The sequence below is a fragment of the Podarcis vaucheri genome (assembly GCF_965113315.1).
Source record: "Podarcis vaucheri genome assembly, chromosome: 9".
Taxonomy (NCBI): Eukaryota; Metazoa; Chordata; class Lepidosauria; order Squamata; family Lacertidae; genus Podarcis; species Podarcis vaucheri.
Window position 1 is genome coordinate 58,111,493 of NC_138767.1, and position 17,069 is coordinate 58,128,561.

The window sequence follows — 17,069 nt, forward strand, 5'->3', positions numbered from 1 at the left end:
AATATGATAGACAGACGGCTTAAACAACAAGGTGTGCCGTGACTAATGTTTGCCGGAATGTAATTGAAAGTGTAACCTGGGCAGGACCAAAACCAGCCTGCTGGCAGTTCTGTGTACTTATATATATAAGAAATGTTTACATAATCAGAGCAATTGAAGTTATTTTTGCCCATTTTCACGCAGTTCTGTTTCGTACAGTTGACCATACGTGCACAAATAGCATTATAAGAGGCCACATATGGTGTTGTCAAATCAATAGCTAAAGGTGGGCGTTCACGCATTTGCGTGCCCCAATTGTGATAACCTTTATATCCAAGGGTACGAAGTGAATCATTTTGAGGTAGGAATGAGAAAAACCAAGTATCATTCTGTATGTCATGAGGATCATGGCAAACTGGAATGAGACAAGAGCCAAGGATATCACCAATGGCTACTTGCTGAGTAAGGCAAAATGATGAGACATTGAGCGTCCTTGCAAACGATTCCCATACATTTAACGATGTGGAATCACCAGTAGGAAGAGCTGAAGTAGAGAGAGGCAAAATTAAAATACTGAAAATGAGAATTATCATGGAATTCATATTAAGACAAGCAATGAGGGATAGAAGCTGATTAGTAGGGCTTGCTTCCAGTTGCTGTTCTCTCCTATACTGTTCAGCTTGAAGAGAGAGCGATTTTATTTGGCCCCACGTCACTGGGGGATTGCGATGTCCCCGCTTACGAGTCCTGGGGGGGCTGGACGTCACATCGCGGGTGATCTGGAGTTGGTGGTTGAATTGAGGCAATGGATCCGGAAGAACCTGTCGCCACGCCATGGTGCAGCCGGATACAACGTGCAGGAACCCACCGAGCACCCTGTGGAGTAGAAACTGCAGCGTAACCCTTACCCCATGTAATCAATTTCACTGGTTCACTCCACTCATTGGAGGGTAGAATTTTATAGCGCACCAGTGGAGCTGGAAGAATTTCCTTTTGCTGGAAATGCTTTTGAAGACGTGTGTAAGATTGGTGATCCTGTATGGAGATATTCAAATGATTAAGAGTAAAGAGTACACTTGACAACCAACTTTCCTTTTCTGAAAGTGAGTTTGGAATGCCTGCTTTCTTTTCCTGCCTGTTCAGTGCAGTTTTCAGGGTACGATGAGAGCGTTCAACTATAGCTTGACCTTGAGAATTATAAGGGATGCCAAACAGATGATGAATATCCCAAGTTTCACAAAACTTAGCAAAGCCTTTTGCACAATACGCTGGGGCATTGTCAGTTTTTATAGAATGAGGCTTGCCCATAACTGACATTGCACGAACAAGATGATTGCAAACATGTTTTACTTGCTCTCCTCTTTGAGGCGTAACCCAAAGGTAGCCTGAGAATGTGTCGACAGAGACATGCAGAAACTTCCAGGGTGAAAAAGGGGCAAAATGAGTTACATCCATTTGCCACAACTGATTTGCTTCCAGTCCACAGGGATTAACCCCAGGGCTGGGATGGCCAATCTGATTGGAGCATTGAGGACACTGCTGAATAATTGCACGCGCCTCTTCCAATGAAATTTGAAATTGGCGGCTAAGGGCTTTTGCATTTTGATGATGAAAAGCATGACTTTCTATAGGAGAGACAGGCAAAATCTTTAGCAAAGAATCTGCTTTTGCATTTCCATCTGAAATGAAACCTGGAAAAGGTTGGTGAGAGCGAATGTGCACTACAAAGAGTGGGTGAGAACGATTAGAAAGAAGCAGTTGCAAAGACAGGAAGAGACTCAACAAGTTATCATCTAATAAAGGACTTACATAACTGCCTTGCATTCTACATATGACGTTTGAAACATATAAGCTGTCAACAATCAAGTTAATTGGTTGTGAGGAAAAATAATGCAGAGCTTTTATAGCAGCTGCAAGTTCAGAACGCTGAGCAGACTTTTGTGGGAGAGTGTACAGGCTATGCCACTCCTCATTCTGTTGCCAAGCAACAACTCCTCTAGAAGGAGCCCCATCAGTGAAAACAGTCAGGGCATTCAAAGGAACAGGGGACAAAATCGAAGAAAAGGACATAGGAAATTGCTTGCTCATTTGCAGGCGAGTATCGGGTGGAATATGACAATCCACCTGACCCACAAAATCAGCGAACGCACACTGTAAATCCATGCTCGTGGAGAGAGCTGTTTCCCATTGTTCTAAAGGCATAGGGACAATAATTTGATTACAATCAACACCAAAAAGATGCTTACAACGTCGTCGTCCCTTGCAAATGAGCTGAGCAAGGAGATCCACTAAAGGGTTTACTGTGTTTCTTGGTGCATGATGTAAATAAAGCCATTCTAGTATATGAACTTTTGATGGACCTTTCTGAATAATTGCAGCAAAAGGTTGTACAGAATCCGTCATTATGACCAAATCAGGCATAACATTAGGAATCGCTCGATCCACCCAATGAATACGCATGAGTGCTTTCAACTGTGCAACAGTTTTGAGTTGATCAGAGTTCAAGGTGATTTGCTCACCTGGAGATTGATGGCCTTTTAAGGCTGAAAACAATGGCTTTAGCACTTCAAGAGGGATTTTAAAATAAGGCCTTATCCAATTAATGTTTCCCAGCAATTGTTGCAGTTGTACATATTTCATTGTTTTTGAAACATGAAGTTCTGGGATTATTGGAATAGAATAGCTAGCTATCATTTTATGTCCTAGATACTGAAAGGGGGGAGATTCCTGAACCTTCTCTGGAGCTATTTTTAAACCATACAAAGACAAACAGGTTATTAAATCATGTTTCCAATTAGGGGGAAGGACTGGAGAATAAAAAAGGATATCGTCCGTATAATGATGAATCTTAAGATGTGGGTACTTAAGACGAAAGGATTGAAGTGCCTTATCCACAAAATATTGGCACATAGTGGGGGAATTTATCATTCCTTGTGGCAGAACCTTCCAGTGATATCTCTCAGATGGTCTACAATTATTTAATTCTGGAATTGTAAAAGCAAAAAATTTGCGATCCTTTTCATGCAGGGGAATAGAGAAGAAGCAATCCTGCAGATCTATTATAGCCAATTGATATGAATGTGGAATCATATTTGGATTAGGCATACCACATTGCAAAGGCCCCATGGGTTCAATGATGCTATTTATGGATCTCAGATCGTGCAAAAATCTATATTTCCCATTTTTCTTCTTAATTACGAAGACTGGGCTATTGAAAGGGCTGACAGAAGGTTCTATATGGTCAGCTAATAATTGCTGATCGACCAATTGTCTCAAAGCAATCAATTTCTCTGTAGTAAGAGGCCATTGCGGAATCCATATAGGATCAGTGGACTTCCAAGTAAGTGGAAGCACAAACTTACTCATTTATTTGAATCGTTGCTTGTAATTGTTGCAACAAATCTCTTCCCCACAAATTAAGATGAATTTTGAGCACACAGGGCTGAATATATGCAATAACTTCAGAGCTATCAGGCAAAGAGACAGGCAGCCACTGTGCGCTTTTGCAAGAAGTCTGATTACCTCCCACGCCCCACACTTCAGGAGAAGTTTCAAGCGGCCAATTTTGTTCCCAAAAATTACTCGAAATGACCGAAACATCCGCACCAGTGTCTATCAGACCCTCTAATATTTTTCCATTGATTTTATACTTACGAAGGAGTTTCTCTCTTCCAATACGTTGGGTCACAGCTAGAAGCTGAGGGGAAAAAGATAAAGAGAGCTTGTGCAGATTAGTGTCAATTGCATAAACAACATCAGGTGGTGAAGGCAGCATCACCAAATGAGCAAAGGATTCACCCTTTGTTAACTGCATGGGCATATGGCTCCAAAATTGAACCATGATTGTGCCCACATAGTCAGGAGGCAAGGCACCTGGGATGACATGAATGCCTTGTTTTGCAGCAGAAAATTTAGGTAAAATTAAACCTGTGATATTAGAAGGAAGTGGACCTGCCATTTGGCTGGCCATGATTATGATTTCACCAGGCAATGCAGTGTTTTTGGTCTCTTGATTAATCAAATCAATGGCAAATTCAGAAGGCATATTTTTAGTAACTTTTGCAGCAGCAGAAACCAAAGGCTGACATCTCTCTATTCTTTGGGGCCCGAGAGACTGGGCCCAGTGAAGTTTCCCTGAGATCTACATTGATTTGCCCAATGATAGCCTTTCCCACACTTTGGACATTTTTTGGAAGGTCTGGTCGTGGTATTTGCATTATTATTCTTCTGTGCAGTCCCACCTTGGGCCTTGCACTGCTTTGCAAAATGACCAGGACGGTGGCAATTATAACAGTTTCCTGTTTGTATCACGGAAGCCTGAAGTGCATTGGCAAACAAAGACATTGTATGAGATTGACTCCCTACTTCCGAACACGCTTTTATCAAATCTGCAAGGGAATATGTTGAACGGCTTATGATTGATTGCAGCATTTTTTTACAGTCCGTGTTAGAGTTCTCATAAGCCAATTTTTTTAGCAACTCATTTTGAGCCGTTTCATTATCTATCTGTCTACAGATAGATTCCTTCAGTCTATCCACAAATTGATGGTATGGCTCTGTATTCTGCTGTTTAACATTTACAAAAGAACTCAGTGGCTGTCCTGAGACAGGAATTTTACGGAATGCACGCTGCACGCAAGTTGCAGTGCGCTGAAAGTGTGAAGGTGACAACACGGCTTGGGCAGCCAGGGTCTCAAATGGAGGAGCGCCGAAAAGCTGGCTTGCTGTATGCGTTTGATCAGCCAGAGCTATGGCGGCATGTTTAAATTCATTTTCAAAAACTAAAAATTGCGCTGGAGATAACATCATCCTCATCAAATCTTTCCAGTCAATCGGAATCATTGTAAAAGAGGTAGAAATTCCCTCTATAATTCCCATTACATAAGAAGATTTAAGACCTGAATCACTAATGGCTTTCCTGAGATCTTTCATGACAGCATAAGGCAATTTTTCATGATAAACTTGCAATTGCTGGCCTCCAGGAGCATTTTGATATGTGAGAGGAAAAATTAATGGCATTTCACCAGCCCATGCAGCTGTTTCTTCCAATGAAAAAAGCCCATCCTGCTTAGCCTGTAAAAGCCCAGCACGGACGGCTCCATATTGTTTTGGCAAAGCAGCATGGTCTAAAGACAAAGAGGAAGGGACAAAGGCATGCTGATTTGCTTGTTCAGGCAGAGAAGGGGGTGAGGGGGGATGGGGGGGGAATTTGTAAACTGAGACGACGCAGGAGCAAGGGAAGGAGAAAAGGGAGGGGGATTTTGGCTAGGTGATGAAGGAGACAAAGGAGGCAAAATCAAAGGGTATGGCGGGGGGGAGGTTTCTGCAGTTGCCAGCAATGGAGAAATTGAAAGAGAAGATTGTTCTAATTTTGCTATGGCGGTAGCACACTTTTGCCATGTGAGTAGGCAGCTGATTTGAGCACGTGGCTCAGAAAATAAAATTTTGCCGATTTTCTCCCATGTGCTAATTTGCAATGAGCCTTCTGCTTTATAAAAAGGACATTGATGATTTATCTCCTGCAGCAGCTGTTCAATCTCTTTTAGAGAAATTTGGACTTTGTCTATTGTCTGTCTTACTAACGAAAGAAGCTCTTTCGCGTGAGCCTTTTGCACCTTACTTAAATCCCCTCCCATACTAACGAATTAAGCGCTTTAGACTTTTTCCCAGTCGGGTTAGTATGAGGAATGCTTTTGGCTCTAAAGGGATCTCTATTGGGATCTGATTACTTACCCTTCTTCAGGATCACGTCAAGGGGTCACCAGATGTGGATTTTGGGGGTTTGTAGAGATGAATAAAGACAGACAACGAGATATTTTCTTTCAGAGAGCTTGCGTGTGTGCCAGATGAAAGTGAGAGAGAGAGAGATTCTTTTTCCTCCAGCCTCACAGCATCTCCTTTTATTCAAAGTTACAACAAGCATGGCCACGAATGTGCCAGTGGCTGATTGGCTCAATACAAGACAAAGAAACTGAAATCCTATTGGCTCATTTGTATGTAAGGCGGGCTTACATAGCTCCATAGATCTTTGGCACATGAAAGACAGAATGTTAGAGCTGTATTTAGACAGGCATATAAGCTCTTAATCCACCTATGACTAAGATTGATAATGTTATGACTAAGGTGTTTACTAATGTTTAGATTGTTATATAAACTCACACAATTAATTATACATTGAGGATTAACACATCATTGTGATTTACACATCATTGTGAACTAAAGGTGAACTAAAGAAGACAAGTGTGGTATGTAAGGAATGATATACAAAAAGATCTGTGCCAGGCACAGACCTTTAGCCTTGTGCGTGAAAGAGAGGGAGAGAAGCGTGATTGATTATAAACAGGCCTTATAGTCTGTTTTAGAAGCAAAGAGAAGATAGAAATAATTCCCAGAATGCAGGAGGAAAAGAACCAATGTTTTACTATACTAGGCACATAGAAATAACATGTCTACATAATACAGTTACTAATACCAATCATTCAGATGCCAAATTATATAATTTAGGTGCCCCCCCCCACATGATAGAATTGATGGTTTGATTATTTACTTTATTTCTGTGTTCCAAAATCTTATTAATTCCAATTACACTCCAATCAAAATAACAATCCCTTATACAACAACTGCCATATTAACGGCTTCCATTCATATTGACACATTAAATGATTTATAAAGCTACAAGTGAAACATTCAAACTATATCCTTGTTCTTACCGTGTGTGGCAATGATTCTGTCCGTGATGATATATCTTGCACCACCTGGAGATTTGGGTGGCATGCAACTAGAGTTTACCACTTAACCTACACCATCTGGCTGGTTCTCCTGCACTTTTGCATTTGCCCAGGGAGAAGAGGACAGGCCTCCTGCCCCCCCCCATGGAAAAAGAGCCCCCCATTGCAGTAATCCAACCTAGAGGTTACCAGAGCATAGGCCACAGAAGTTAGGGTATCCCAGTCCAGATAGGGGCATAGCTCGGCCACCAGCCCAAGCTGCCAGAAGGCACTTCAAGGCCACCAAGTGACAGTAATGGCTCCAGGAGCACCCCCAAGCTATGTACCTGCTCCTTAAGAGTATAACCCCCTCAAGAACAGGCAGTCTCCCATCCATCTGGTCTAGGGAACCATCCACTAACAGCGCCTTATCTGGATTGAGCTTCAGTTTATTGGCTCTCATCCAGTCCATTACCAAGGCAAGACACCAGTCCACTGCCTCACCTGCAGATAAAAATGAGAAATAGAGCTGTGTGTCAGCAGCATATTGCTGACAACACACTCCCAAACTCCAGCTGATTCCACTCAGCAGCTTCCTGTAGATATTAAACAACGCGGGGGATGGAACTGAACCCTGAGGGACCCCACATTGAAGACCACATTTTGCCAAAAAACATTCCCCAAGCATCAACCGCTGAAGACAACCATCCAAGGAGGACTGGAACCACTGCAAAGCAGTGCCGCAAAAACTCAACTCAGATAGCCTCTCTAGGAGGATACAGTGGTTGATTGCATTGAAAGCCACTGAGAGGTCAAGGAGGATTAACAGGAACGCATTGCCCCTGTCTCTCTCCCAACAGAGATAATCATATAAGGCCACCAGGGCAGTTTCTGTGCCAAAGCCAGGCTAAAACCTTAATTGAAATGGATCTAGAAAAGTAGCCTCCTCCAAGAGTGCCAGGATCTGGACATTGACCAGCCACTCAGTGCCCCCCAAAAGGGAAGACAGCAACTGGCCAGTAGTTGCTTCTAGGGGTTGTTTCTTAAGGAGCGGTCTTATCACTGCCTCCTCCAAACAGGCGGGAATCACCCCCTCTTGTAAAGAGATAAGTTTGTAAGGATGCCAAATTTACGAAACATGTTTTAGAGGACAAGCTATGGCAAACATAATGCATCTTAATAGAATTGTGGTGAAATGGATGGCAGCTAGAGAAGGAGTTTCATATTGATAGTCATATTCTTACCATAAGGGGTATATAAAACATGGTACTCACATTTAGAGGCACTTAGATATGGGTTCTTGGATAGAGGTGCTGGACTTTTTCTGCGGTCTTCATTGCCTTTAGGGGGAAATAATGGGTCAAAGTGTCAATGAGAATCATTTGTGCTTTTATTCAGTCTGGAAATGCAATGAAAGGGTAATAATAAAAAGACATTCAGAATTCTCCCTTTTAGAAATATGTAGGCTTGGATGAACAAAGTAACAAATCCCCTTCGTGGAGGTATAACATATTATGCTGAGGAATAAATATCCATGGATCTTACTCTTTCTTTCTCTGTTACTACGATGGATTCATATCCAACCATTTATCGATTTAAGGCTTTACTTAATTTTTATGGCTTCCCACATGAGGAATATCAGTTGACTGCTGAATGGTTTTGGCCGTATATCATGCAATAAGAATGGAACTTAAGTAAGAAAAGCTTACATAGAATCTTTCCCACTTTCTTGCCCGAGCAGCTGTTGATGTTATACTAGTGGGGGGAAATGCTGCAGGCAGGGCACAGAATTTGTGATCAGAAGTTCCTTCTCCTAGATTAGTTGCTGACGAGAGTTAATGAGCCGCTACTGATCATCACTGTCAGTAAAAGGGCAAATAAGGAGGTGACTCACGCTCATCCAAGATGGAAACTCAAGACTGGTCCAGGGCATGATCATCACACCTATCAGGTTTGTTCACTGTCTACCTATCCATAGGTAAGTGAATGGGAACTGAAGTTGAGTGCCAATGCCCCCTCAAAATTCTCTATCCTGTCTGTGGGCAGAGAAATTTGAGGAACCATTTCCTCAATTTTCTCCAAGGAATGAGAATTTCTCCAACAATGTCTTGGGAAGTGGGGATTACCATTTACAGTTGGAATAAGACGTCTTCTTTCTGCTCCCTTAAGTTTTTCTCCCCGTCACTGCAGCTTGTTTTGCTGGCAGTTTGGCCACCATTTTGTATCTCCGCAATACTTCAGAATTTAAGTGTTGTTACAGAACATTGGGGGAGAGATGGTTGCCACCATAAAAAATGGATTGAGCCAAGGACCTTCTGCATGAAAAGCATGTTCTTGAACATTGAGCTATAGTCGTTCAACATCTGTCTCTTCTATACCAACATTGTTTAATGTTAATGTTTTATTCTTATCCCTCCTTGCTCACTCTCTACCTGCTTGCTGGTTACTGTTTTTGCCATCCCCTGATCTCACTGAGAAACAAAGCTCTTCGATGGCAAGCACCTCATAGAAGGAGGTTGTGCCATCTCAGGCTCATAGCTCTAGGAACTTTGCTTCCCAGATGGAGGAGGAGAAGAAAGGACGTTAGCCGCTCTGAGCCCAGCTTCGGCTGGGGAGGGCGGGATATAAATAAAATTTATTATTATTATTATTATTAGAAACAGGGCAGCCAAGAGATCAGAGAGGAACAAGGGTTAAATATCAGTGTTCAATTGATTGATGATGTGCTACAGAGAGTTGTTTCTATAAAAATTAAAAATAGACAAAATAGCTGCCTCTCTGTATTGAATCTGTCTCGAGCCCCCTAAGAGAATAAGTGACACATGTAGACATAAGTAGAAAGCTCAAGGAAGCATATTGTAAAACTTCAATGAGGTGGTTTGAGTGGCAGCTGGAGGAAATAGCCGAGCTGTTGTTCTTGGTTTGCTGCTCAAAGACTACCTTGCATAAGAACTGCATTGCTAGATGAGATGAGACCACTTAGTTCAGTGTTCTGTTTTGGACACAGCAACTAAGCCCGATGTTTGAGGAAAGTATTCAAGCAATTTATCAGGGCATGGCATGGGGGAAGTGGGGATATTTCCTTACTCATTCTATAAAAGCAAACCCCGACTTCCACTCCAATGATTTTCCTAAACCCATACTGCTGCCACCATTTAATATCACTTATAACTTTTGCACCCTTAATTTACCAATAACCCTGGTAGCTGTGGGATAAAGCTAGTCAGACTCAGTTACTATATTTAACAAAGATATTGGAGTTTACTAATTGCAAGATTATGTACTGTAGAAGCTTATGGTTCCTTTAATATAGTACTGTTTGTCTTTAAATGAGTGCACACTTTGTTAACTTGCTACTTTCACTTTAAATATCAACAGCTTGTTTTAAAACTACAGTGGTACCTCGGGTTAAGAACTTAATTCATTCTGAAGGTCCGTTCTTAACCTGAAACTGTTCTTAACCTGAGGTACCACTTTAGCTAATGGGACCTCCCGCTGCCGCCACGCTGCCACTGCACAATTTCTGTTCTCATCCTGAAGCAAAGTTCTTAACCCAAGGTACTATTTCTGGGTTAGCGGAGTCTGTAACCTGAAGTGTCTGTAACCTGAGGTACCACTGTACTACAGTATTACTAACTCAGACGGCTTTGAGGAAGCAGTTACCCTATTCAAACTTTTCTACCTTATTGCCCTTATATTTTCTATGCCCCAGTTAAGCCTCACCAACACCATAACTGAGGCATAGCTGTCAACTTTTCCCTTTTCTTGAGAGGAATCCTATTCGGAATAAGGGAATTTCCCTTTAAAAAAGTGAAATGTTGGTAGCTATGAACTGAGGATTCATGTTGAAACCCCATTCCAACCACTACTAACCTATTGAAGGTCTGTTTTTGCTGCCCTGTTGTGGAATCTTCCTCTGACTCCTCTACCAGACACTAGAGACCAGCGTTCCAAACTGCCTCTCACTTCTTAGCACTGGGGTCAGCTTCTCCCCTCAACTCTGCACTCTAAGCCACCATAAGAACATGAGAGCCTGCTGAATCAAGCCAGTAGCCTATCCAGACCATCATCATGCCCTCAAGTGGCCATCAACCCACTCTGCCTTTCTCTGGTGGTCTTCTTTCATCTTCCTTGACCATCTTCCTCTGCTGCCTTCTTCTTTTGGCTGTCCACCACAAACACCAGCCAACACAGACTGACCCTGACTGACTAGCACCCACTTCTTCCAACCCCTCTAGTCCAGCCCAAGCCAATCACACTCACTTACTGAAAATTCTAAACCTGCACCCACCAATCAGGATGTGCACATCTTCAATCCTTCATTTGCATACTGAGAGTTCTATGTCTAACCTCTTCCCAGTGACAGCTAAACCAACTTTTACCTGACCAGAAAGAAGACTTCCCCCATCAAACACATTACAAGGTTCCAATGAGTTCTTTTTTTCTCCTTGCACTTCTTTGTTGCATCCTCATGTCCATTCTAGGACGCATGCTTGTCCTCATACTGAGAAAACCCTTGTCCAAGTAAATCGTATTTGAGAGGTCTTTCAGGTATTGTATCTTCCTCCTCCCCTTTAAAAATAGATCCACGTTGGGATGATTGTCCAGGGTTGGTTCTGTCGTTTGGCAAAGCCTTGGGAGGAGCTAGTTTATTGTAGCTGAGGATTCTGTCCAGTTGCCTGTGTTGGAAGTTAGGTTCAGCTGACAGTGTGGTTGGCTTCAGTACTTGGAAGGCACAGAGCACCATCTTTTCCCTTGGTTCAGGCAGCAAAATGTACTGGGCTGGTGCTGTGCTTATCTGATATTTGCACTTGAACTGGATAATTATGCCCTGTATGAGAAAAACCAATTTTCATTCCAGTATCTCAATTGCAGAAACAGGTCATACATCACACATATTTCTGCTTTCAAAATGGGTGATTGCCAGGGGGGGAGGGGGGAGCATCATGCTGGTATCTCAGCTTTGAAAAGTAGATCTACCTCCTGAACATGCATCCGAATTTCATCCAGATAGCTTGATGTTAAAGGGAAACAAGTAAACAAACAGAGAATGTCAAGCAGGCATGTTAAAAATGAAGGGCTCGCATTGCTTTAGCAATTATGCAGCGTGAGAATGGTCAGAAATAAAGAAGAGCTCTGGGAAGTTCAAAATCTCACTTGAGAGCTGCCCAAGACAGGACCTGCAATTTTGATTAATGCAAAGGCTTCACAGAGACCAAAAGTACTCCTTTAGCACCAAACTGTTATACTTTCTCTCCATTTTCTATCCCGGTCTTATCTCTTCCAAGCCCCCTGTGCTTAAGAAGCAAACGAGGCTGATGCTTTCTCCTGCTCCTTCTCCTCCCCTCCTCATCCTGAATTATCTCAGTCCTACAGCAACGCTAGGAGAAGTTTAAAACAATAATGCATTGTGAAGTGATATTAAGGCTCTTTAAAAAAAAAAAAACCAACACTATTTGCCACACACTTTTTCTGGACTGTTACACCTTCTCTATGTGCAAATGAAATTCTCTTCCTGGAGAAAGATAGATGAAGTACAGTTTTTAGTGTTCAATCTCAGGTTGCAGTCAGCCCACCTCTCATTGAAATCCACAGCAAAACACACGTGATTTTAATGAAGTAGTATTACACTCCAGGTAGAAACGTTACCATCACTCAATTTGGCAAAGTCAGAATACAGGAAGGGAAAGCAAATAATTCAGAGGCCCTCAAATTGAGCGTTTCGGATGATGGCGGGCAATCTGGCTTGGGTTCTGAATCGATCAATTCCACAAACTGGTTGGAACTTGTAATGGGGCGAAAGTATGTTTTTGTTAAGCACTAAGCTTTCTGAAGCAATGTTATGTGTGATTAGCTCTCCTAACCAGACACTGCTGTCAGTTTCTTGGTCATTGATGTGGCCCGTGTAACTGTATAACCATCATGATCATATTTATTTCCTATATAATTCACTTGGTAGAATTGCTTCCTCCTATTGTGCTCTCTTGGAGACTTTCCTTTCTCCGCCGTTGCTTGCTGCCTTTCAACTAAAAATAAGTCATTCAGTCTGAAAGCGTATGGAAAAATGCAGCGTCTCACAGAGGTGCAGCATAGAGGCTGTCATTTGGACAGGATTGATTCCCACCTAGGATTCCTGAGAAGTAGTTTTTTAGTCCGTTTTGAAGCTGGCTTCATAGCTTGCAGAAGCAACTCTTTGGGATTCACTGTTAAATTAGAAATTGGGCTCATTATTCACACTCTTTGGCCCAGAGCGAAATAGCCGCTTTAGACATGTCCAAGTGATTAGATATCCTCAGGGGGGGATTGGACTCCTTCCCCCTTTTGAACCGCAGATTCTCATGCTACACCATAATCCTGCATTTGAAAGTTCTCTCCATTTCAAGAGGAGTTTGCAATGTGCCATGGAGAAGGCTGCTGTTTGAGAAACACAAACTCAAAGCCCCCTTAATTAATTTTCACTTAAACAAATACAGTGGTACCTCTGGTTACAGACGCTTCAGGTTACAGACGTTTCAGGTTACAGACTCCGCTAACCCAGAAATAGTACCTCTGGCTAAGAACTTTGCTTCAGGATGAGAACAGAAATCATGCTCTGGCGGAGTAGCGGCAGCAGGAGGTCCCATTAGCTAAAGTGGTACCCCAGGTTAAGAACAGTTTCAGGTTAAGAACGGACCTCCAGAACAAATTAAGTTCTTAACCAGAGGTACCACTGTAGATGTTTCTTCATAATGATCACCTGGCTGGATCAAACCAAAAGAATATCTAACACAGTATTTGGCCTCACTGGTGGCCAGCCATATCATGTGGAAAGTTCACTGGTTATTCGTGTTGGAATAACCATCCCCTGCCTCTCCCAGCAGCTGCTTCATCCATTTGTACTACAACAAAACATTACCTGACGTAGAACTCTAGACCTGAGGAATGGAGACTAGGAAGACTTAACAGCTGACTGGATTCAATACCCATTCATGCCACAACATGGCACAATACATTATTTTGGCTGAAAGTGGGAATGACAGGAGCCGTGAGGAAAGGCTGTAGTTCAGTGGTAGAGCAACTGCTTTGTATATACAGAAGGTCACAAGTTCAATCCCAGGCTGGGTGAGATCCCTGCCTGGAACACAGAACAGCTACTGCCAGTCAATGTTAGCTGTACTGAGCTAGATGGGACAATGGTTGAATTCATTATAAGAAAGCTTCCTATATCTGCACACTTAGCCCAACAGAAACCAATCTATTTAACAACACAGTAGGCCTTACTGTCTTTAATGGAACTTACACCCTAGTGGCTGGAGACCCTGGCTTGGGAAACCCTTATTTATGGGGGTCCCTTCCAACTCTATGATTCCGTCATTCTATCATTCAAGTGTGTTTGGTATTGCAGTCTGTGTGCGCTTTACTCTGCATTGGATTACAGCCATAGTCTTTCACTTATCTGGAGTACATCAAACTCACAAAGAAGAAATCAGCACTTGATAATCCCTTACAGTAGAGAGTGCACTGTAGTTATTCACATTCAAGGCCTTTACCATGGGTAATGTTTTCTTAGCAGCATGCAAAAAGAACTCTACATGGAATTAACATTTAAATGAAGCTATGCTGTGCTTTGGCCATCTATTATATGTAAACTATATGAAGAATAGAGTGACTCCTCTTAAGAGGGCTAGGTAACTTGGAAACAGAATTCTTTATAGAGGCAGTGTGTGTCCTGTATATCTAGATGTAATTACCTCAACCAAATTGCTTAATCCCATAGCAACTCAAAAAATATTGCAGTGGAATTTCTGATTTCACTGTTCTTACTAATTGCATATTATATATTGTTGTGTTTCATATTTTGAAAAATGATGTAGTACAGAGTACCCAACTGCAATCCTATGCCTGTCTACTCAGAAACAAGTTCATTTGTGGGGCTTACTCACAGATGAATGTGCCTAGGACTATAGCCTATCAGTTCTATGTGTATCTACTCAGAAGTAAGTCCCCATGAAGTTTGGTGGGATATGGTACTATTCAAGTGACCATAGAATTGCATCATAAGAGTGTGAGCTGGGTTGCTTTAGACAACCACTCTGTCTCAGCATTATGCTTTCCCCATATCTATAATACACACAAAATTCTGTCCTATCTTACAAGATAGATGTACATGTTGCAATTGTTACTGAGATAATGAATGTAAGGTGCTTTGAACCATGATTATGGGACTCTCTGAAGGCTAAGTGCTATTACATGCAGTGTCTAAAAAAACTAGACCAAATCTTCCTTAGTGTTTTTCTTCCTTCTTTCTGAGCTCTCAGAAGAGCAAAAGGAAGTCTGAAGTATGCACTGAATCTAAGACCTTATTGAAATAAGCCATTCTCCCCAGTGCCATCCAATTTTCATAAGTATTGTCTAAAATGACCAAGAGCACAACAGCCTATAATTGTTTGCGAGGCCTGAATTGAAATATTAAAGTCTCTTTTTTAAAAAAAAGATATAAGAAATTATTCTGTATCAGTGCCCTAAAGAACAATTAGTGAGCTCTTAAAGAAATATAGACAGCTGACATGAATTTGCTCTGAGGTACTTGCACTGAACAAGAGTAGCGATTAGGTGTCACTTAAACACAGCATTTGTTAAACATGAGCTAATAAATGTACTCATGTGATTTATGCAAAAACTACAGTGAATACCAGTTTCTCTTACGCTTAAAGCCACAAGAGGGTGTGCCTCCAGTTCTGATTTCAAAAGAAAAAAAATAGTATGATAAAGAGGTTATTGTGTGTTGTATTTTTTTTAACTGTTAACTTTTGTGCCATCTTCCCATTTACAGACCAGAATTATAGTCTGTATCTCTCTCTCTTGGGACAAGAGTAAATCTGAAGAGATTTTTGCGGGGAAAATTTCTGGGAACTCTGTTTTGCACCACCTCCATTTGGCGAATATTCTCTACCATTTTTGTAGTAGTCACTATCCCCTCCCCTCAATCCCAAGGAGCAATGCTAGGCCTGGGGCATTGCGGGGGATACCAAATGGCAACTCAGTTGCTGCATTGACAAAGAAAACCTTGTGATGTGGGGGGTTAAGAACCTTACTAAAGGAAAATATCTCCTTCCCAAGAGAATTTAGTGACACTGTACTCCCAATCTCATGGTGTGCAAACAGGGTGAAGAATTTTTGGAGCCCATCTTCACTCAGCTATTATTACTATTTCAGTTTCTTAGCCGCCCTTCCCCCATAAGGTCACAGGTTGGGTTCAAACAATTAAAAATACAATATTAATTCAGTTTAAATCAAGTTACCATCACAGCAATAGGCTTGGTCCCAAATATATACATATACACAGCTTAGGTGTCAAAGACTAGAGTACAGCAGAGCATCTTCAGCATATGACAGAAACCACCGTATTTTTCGCTCCATAAGACGCACCTGACCATAAGACACACCTAGCTTTTAGAGGGGGGATGCAAGAAAAAAAAATATTCTTTAAAGGGAGCACTGAGCAGAGCCTGTATGAATCCCAGGCTCTGCTCAGTGCTCCCTTTCATGAGCCGTGTGGAGCGTGTGTGTGGCACTTGCAGGCTTTTCCCCAAGGAGGGAGAAGGGCAGCCTATCACTGAAAAGCCCCCAAGAGCCCCACACATGCTCTGCGCGGCTCTTGTTGGAGGTGGGGGAAGGGACAGAGCACAGCTAAGCCAGAAGCTAGAACAGCAAGAGGGAGCGCTGCACAGCCTGCATTCACTCCATAAGACGCACACACATTTCCCCTTACTTTTTAGGAGGGAAAAAGTGCGTCTTATAGAGCGAAAAATACAGTACATAATGATAGCGTTAAATGCACCTCTCTGAGGCAGTGGCGAAGCTGCATGCCCTGGCACTGGGGGTGGATAGCAGGCAGGGGCGTGACCGACACGCGTCCCGGGGGCGTGGCACATTGCCCATGGAGGCGTTGCGTGCCCGGCACGGTGGGGGGTGCACAGCACATGTCTGGGGGGTGGCCGTGATGGTCCCCCCCTCCCCGATGGTCTGGGGGTGGTGTGCTCCCCCCCCCATTCCTCTGCCAGCACTCTGAGGGAGAAATATTATAATTTAGAAGCTGCCATTGATAATGCCTTCTCCTGGACTGCCACCCCCTAAACATCTGAAGTGGTGAAACTGCTTTGCTGATTTTAGCAATCAAAAGTTTATGGGGAAAGAGACAGTCTTTCAAATATTTGTGGCAAGAGTCACATAAGACTTTAAACACTAATTTTAACACCTTGAATTAGGCCCAGAAATGAAGTGGCAGGCAGTGCAGCTGTTTTAAAACAGTGAGTTGTGAATTAAACCCCAGCCAGTAACCTGGCTACTGCATTTTAGATCAGTTGAAGTTTCTGAGTCATCTTCAAGGGTAGCTCCATGTAG

At 42.4% G+C, this 17,069-nt stretch overlaps 1 long non-coding RNA gene across 7 annotated transcripts in view; it reads right to left on the reverse strand.

Annotated features, from left to right (window-relative positions):
- The window catches only part of LOC309540934, a 166,953-nt gene extending 156,059 nt beyond the window's left edge, over positions 1-10,894 (reverse strand). For all 7 annotated transcript variants that reach the window (XR_014223537.1, XR_014223538.1, XR_014223539.1 and 4 more), the window contains exons 1-2: positions 10,560-10,894; positions 7,961-8,026 (exon numbers count right to left, since the gene is read on the reverse strand). This is a non-coding gene — a long non-coding RNA (uncharacterized lncRNA). The remainder of the gene's footprint in view (positions 1-7,960; positions 8,027-10,559) is intronic.
- Positions 10,895-17,069: the final 6,175 nt, after the last annotated feature.